Here is a 6,139-nt window from a genome sequence, read left to right on the forward strand (position 1 = left end):
ACACACACACACACACACACACACACACACACACCAACCACTTAGTGCCCACTTGAAACTGCTTGCTGGCTGATACCTAATCTTTAATTTCCTGTTTAATCATTGTCTGTTACAATACCTTCACCTGAGGAAAATAAATAAAACTCATGTATTAGAGATGGGTTTTTTTTGTTTGTTTTTTCATAGACTTGTAGCTGCCAAACACTTCCTCTTTCTCTTGTAAATGTGATGATACTCCCAGTATTGGAAAGATGCAGTGTACTGCCCTTGACCCCCCCTCCCTCTTTAATTCAAAAGAAACCTTGTACTTTATTCCATTCTGTTCTATCCTCTTACTATCAGATAACAGCACATTTGCAGTGTTCTGAGGTTGTACCCAGACATCTGGCAGCGTACCAAACCATGCCCTGACTAACCATGAGTGGTGTCTTTAAGCCCCACTGGACAAAAAACTCACTAACACCCGCTAACGGCTAGTGTGCCATTAAAGATTACGATCTCCTGACATCTTTTCTATCCAAAGTAAAATAGGACTATTTCAAAGTTTATTTGTAATCAGAATCCACAATCCTCTATTATAACGCCACGCTTTTAATAATTGCAAGCAATTCCAAAACAACGAATAAAGTCGACCAGGCTTGGTTGCCTACCCAGGGCTGTGTCAGTCAGTCGTTTGGTGCAGCTGTCAGGACACGAGGAAGCTGCGAGAGAAACAGAGTTTGTTCAACAGACAGTGCAACTGTTTGCATTTGTACCACCCCCTATGTGCAAAAGTGAAAGCGCTTTTGAAGGTGTTGTATTGAGGCCCCACAACACACGATTCCAATTTGTGTTCATGATATATGGCGTTTGTTAGCGCCCTAAATTGGACCTCACCATTTCTTAACCTTTAAAGTCTCGTCGGCCTGCCTCCCTACCATCACTGCCGAGGCTCGCTCACAATATAAAACCCACTCTACTACGGTCCAAAACCGCCTCGCCAAAAGTGTTGCTATCTGTCTAAAGAGGAACATACCAGCTGATTTCAACAACAACAAAAAAAAAGCCAGTCCTAATGGAAACTGGGTGAAAAGGTGAAAACGCGCGCACGCGTGCGTACACACACACACACACACACACACACACACACACACACACACACACTCACACACACAGTATAATGGCCTGAATAATTGTTTGTCTGGCAAGCTTATCTATTGGGAATTCATAATACTAGTCCAGACCATACCCGGTGAAGTGGGCAGGCAAAAGTATTTGCAAACTTGGGTTATACAGACAGTAGCCTATACACAAATCCACGGAGTGCACCCTGTAGCTGGCGCCACCATTGCTGCAGTGTCAGACTCAGTCAGCTGCTGCGGTTCTGTCCGTCTGTTGACGTTACTCTTGACCTGCTTGGCTGTTGGAGCAGCCATTAACTACACAAGTTCGTCCCGATTTTCTGCACATCTTTGTAAAGTTAGTGTTAGTAAAAGTTAGTAACAGCAGTGACAGCAGCTGACTGACACCGCGCAGCAGCAGCTGACCGAGTCTGACACCGCAGCAATGGTTGCGCCACCTACAGGGCAGCGCTCCGTGGATTTGTGTATAGACCAATTATTTGTTTACTAACATTGAGACTGGACGCACAGGTGATTGTTTCACGCAATCAATTCCCAACCTGTTGTTTTGGGGTGCGCTGGTTTCAGCACACCCCAACCCCCTCTTGTGTGTTGGCTAGTGAGGCGCGTCCTAGTGAGACCTGACAGAATGGGTTTCATTGCGCGCATACTGGTTGCGCGCATACTGGTTCTTATCAGTGTGACGTCGTCTGTTAAGGGGTCTATATGCATGAGACAGGGGTTCTGTGTAGAATGGGGCTCTGTGTAGAATTACTGGTCTACGGGGGCACGGTGGCGCAGTCGGTAGCGCTGTCGCCTCACAGCTAGAAGGTCCTGGGTTCGATTCCCGCAGGGGACGCTGTGGGCGCTGGGGGCGTGTTCTCTCCTCCGCGTCATCAGTGCCCATACCCTAGGTGGGATTGGCGAAAGGGCCTTTCTGTGTGGAGTTTGCATGTTCTCCCCGTGTCTCCTAGGGTAGTTAATACCCTCACAAAAATATGCAGTCATCCTGGTCACTATACTGCCTCCCCCTGGCCAGCCGGGGCGCCTGATTGAGGGGAAAGGAACTGGTTGGAATAACGTGTTCCTTCCACGCACTACGTCCAACCAGGGAAACTCCCCCCTGTCAGGTGACAAGAAGGTCAATTGTCTCTCATGCATTGAAGGAGGCATGAGCTCGGCCCTGGCCTCCCTAGGTTGGCAGAGGGAAGGTAGTGCCCAGGATTACATAGACAATTGGCACTGGGTGTAAAAAATAGGGTTACAAAATCGTGGGATAAAAATGTAATAGAAATTTAAAAAAAGAATTACTGGTCTACCTTAAGTCAGTCCACCTTAAGGCGAGGTTAGCTGATTTCATTAGCTTGTTTACTCTGTGACATCATGTGTAATGGTGGCGAGCCAATAGATTAGCATTATTGTTATTACGTCGTCGTCGTGTCCCCCCCCCCCACACACACACACGTAATATTGTTTTCTTTGTGTACACGGCGGCTGGACCCGCACGTGTACAGTATGTCTATTTGTATAAACATTTAAAAATAAATTGAAATATTTAAACTTATTTTAGAAAATGCTTTAAAATGTTGTCAAAATACATATTGTACCTTTGTACAATATGTATTTTGACAACATTTTAAAGCATTTTCCCTAGGATTTTTTGGCAGAATTTCCTCTTTTGTCAACAAAAATGTTCTCAACACTCTTGCCGGAGCCCCATTCAATGCCACTTTGACTATGCTTGCACCTCTTGGTTCTCCAACATTTCAATGTCACTACAAAATAAGCTTCAGACCTCCCAAAACAAACTGATTACACTACTTCTCGGCCTAAAGCCCATGACCCACCTAATTCCAACACATTTTGCTAGTCAGTTCAGGCTCAGGGTAGGAGACAGGGTTAAGCAATTAAAAATGGGATTGTTTTTTAAGCTCAATGCCCTCAACACCACCAAAAAGGTATTGAGGGCATTGAATTCTCATTCTACTACTCTGACACCAAAATATGGAATGCCCTGACACCATCCCTTAAAAAATGTGGATCACTGGCTTCTGACAGGCCTGAAAATCCATCTATCAGGAGACAACAAGGGGAGGTAAACACATTTTTCCTATATAAATGAGGTGACATTCACTGCCGAAAATCTCTCCCTTTTTCTCCTTTGTACATATAGTGTTTTATATTTGTTAATGATATGTATTTTTGTGTTACTTATTTTTATGCTATGTTGATTAATTGAATACATAGGACCACAATGGAAACAAGTGTGTGTGTGTGTGTGTGTGTGTGTGTGTGTGTGTGTGTGTGTGTGTGTGTGTGTGTGTGTGTGTGTGTGTGTGTGTGTGTGTGTGTGTGTGCACTTTGTATGCAAACTGCCAGTCGGCCACAGAAGTATATTTAACTTTGATCGCCCTGAAACATTGGTATCATGTCATAGATGTGTAATCCCAGGAATCCTAATACCTAATACTGATTTTTGGGTCCGATGCCGATCCCGATTTGAGAAAGTACTTGCCCACCGATTACTGATATTCTGAATGACATTTTTGCCAGACCCAGGGGGTCAGGCCTACATGAGGCTTTGTCGGTCCCTCCTTCGTCCATATATGGACGAAAACGGTTCAACGTTTTCGTCCATATATGGTGCATATATGGTGCTTACATGTCCCTCTTTTTGATTGGCCAAGCTTAGTGTGACGTAGTGCTCTGCCGGCCATTAGGGGTCTGGCAGTACCAGGTCCCCTGGTTCCCTTGTTGGGCGGTGTAGCCGCCCCTATAAGTGGGGTTGTTGGGCGGTGTAGCCGCCCCTATAAGTGGGGTTGGGACACCTCATTAGCTGTATTGTGATTGGCTCATTAGTACACCCCTAGCTGTACTGTGATTGGCTGACTCTATTGACTGACTCTATTCAGCACTGTGATTGGCTAGCGAGACACATGATGACATTAATAACCTATAAATAGGATTATGCACTTCCAAAAATATCTTTTTTTTTGGAAGTGAGCTTCCATCACTATGATGACCACTGTGATGACCACACCGCCCACTTCACACTGGGTGTGATTTTTTTTTAAATCTAATCTAATCAATTTGAAAAACATAGATTTGATTAATTTTTTTCAGAAATAGATAAATAGAAAATTCTAAAATAGACGATATACATAAGCTCAAAACATCGCTCGTTTTGAGGCATTGTGAGCTTGTAGAGTGGTTATTTTTTTTTACTTTTGAAAATCCTTACCTATAAAAGACATGCCCAAAATAGGAACTCCAGGTTGAAAGCTGGTAATAATCGGGACACATCGGCTGCATAATTGCCAATACTGATGTCGTCACAAGTCAAATAATGGCTGATATATCGGCCATGTCGATATATCAGTCTAGCTCTAGTCGTAATGTGGCGTACTAATTTGCATGTATGGTTTTTGCACCACCCTGCTTTGCACACATACAGGTACAGGCAATTAAGCCCAAGTTTCTCTTTGAGTGTAGTGGTTCTTTATAGTCCCTCAGAGGTCTGCTATCTGTACCGAGAGATTTGTAACAGCTGAATCATGGTAACCTGTTCTTTTAATGGTCTGTGAGTAGCAGACCACTTGTAAAAGACTTACTGTACTTACAGCACCAGCAGTTAACGTGGAGAATGTATTACCCTTTCATTGACACATACAAATACAGACAGTCTGTCGTGATGCAACGTGTTGTGAGCTTGCACAGTATCGTCTATTTTCAACATAAATACATAGAAAGTTTTAGCCAATGCCCAAAATACGTCAGGTTGAAGGAGGTTAACTGTAAAGCACTCCGTCTCCATTGCTCTCTCTTACATACATTCTTATTCTTAGTACATGCCTACAGGACATGCACACACACACGTAAACAGACTACACCCCAAAGTCCATATACACAAAATCACAGATGCGTTTTGGGGGTAAAGTCCATGTGTACAGGTGGACACGTGCACGAATGCACACAAGTTGAAACGCACGCATGCAATCCCGGCCCGCACGAACGCACAAGCCACTCCAAAACTTTTCCCTGCTACACTTCTCTCAAGTCTCAGAGCTTAAGCTTGAGGAGTGGAAGCTGAAGGGAGCTTATTGGCTCTCTATCTCTAGAGATGAGCCCCAACCATCCATTTAGACTCATTAATTCAGGGACTGATACAGTAAACACAGGTTTTATTACACCACAGGGCTGTAACCTGAGAGGAATGTTTGCTCACTTTTAATAAATGCTCTCTTAAAATCCTGAGGGCTTTATGGGAGATGGTAGGCAGAGGAAAGGGACTGAATATTCATGCCGGCAAAACTGACTTTTGTTCCAAGGAGATGTATTAGGCCTGACTTTCATTTGACTCCAGCTTTAGTGGTGGATCAACAGCAAAAATGGAGTTTAATTTTTACAGCTCATTCTCTAGTGTCTCTCCCTCTAACCAGTCTGCGGGCCTGCGATATGCGCTGTATGTTTGCCGGGTTACCTGCATGTCTCTGTTTCCTGTCCGCCTACACATCCGTCTGTCTGAACGGAGACTATAAACAGGGTACATTTGAAGAGTCCAACTGTGTCATTAAAGATCTGTGCACTATCCTCTCCTGTGTCTCTCTCCCCCCACTGGTCTCTCCCTGGATGCCTGTCAGACTTGTTAGGTGCAATTTCTCCTCCCGTCCCTCGCTCTCCCTACTTTGTCTGTCCTTCCTGCCTTTATTATTCCTGCCTAGTATTTGTCTATCTGTCTACTTTCCCCTCTCTGTCGAGTTCTGTCAGCCTTGTTATTAGCAGTCCCCGTCTTTCTCTCTTGAATCTGAACTGACAGATACTTTAATGCGTCTCTCTCTCTCTCTCTCTCTCTCTCTCTCTCTCTCTCTCTCTCTCTCTCTCTCTCTCTCTCTCTCTCTCTCTCTCTCTCTCTCTCTCTCTCTCTCTCTCTCTCTCTCTCTCTCTCTCTCTCTCTCTCTCTCTCTCTCTCTCTCTCTCTCTCTCTCTCTCTCGAGACACTATTCAGCTTTGACCCTTTTCTCTGTTGGGATGGCAGTACC

Source organism: Gymnoscopelus braueri (genome assembly GCF_963280865.1).
Source record: "Gymnoscopelus braueri genome assembly, chromosome: 19".
Lineage (NCBI taxonomy): Eukaryota > Metazoa > Chordata > Actinopteri > Myctophiformes > Myctophidae > Gymnoscopelus > Gymnoscopelus braueri.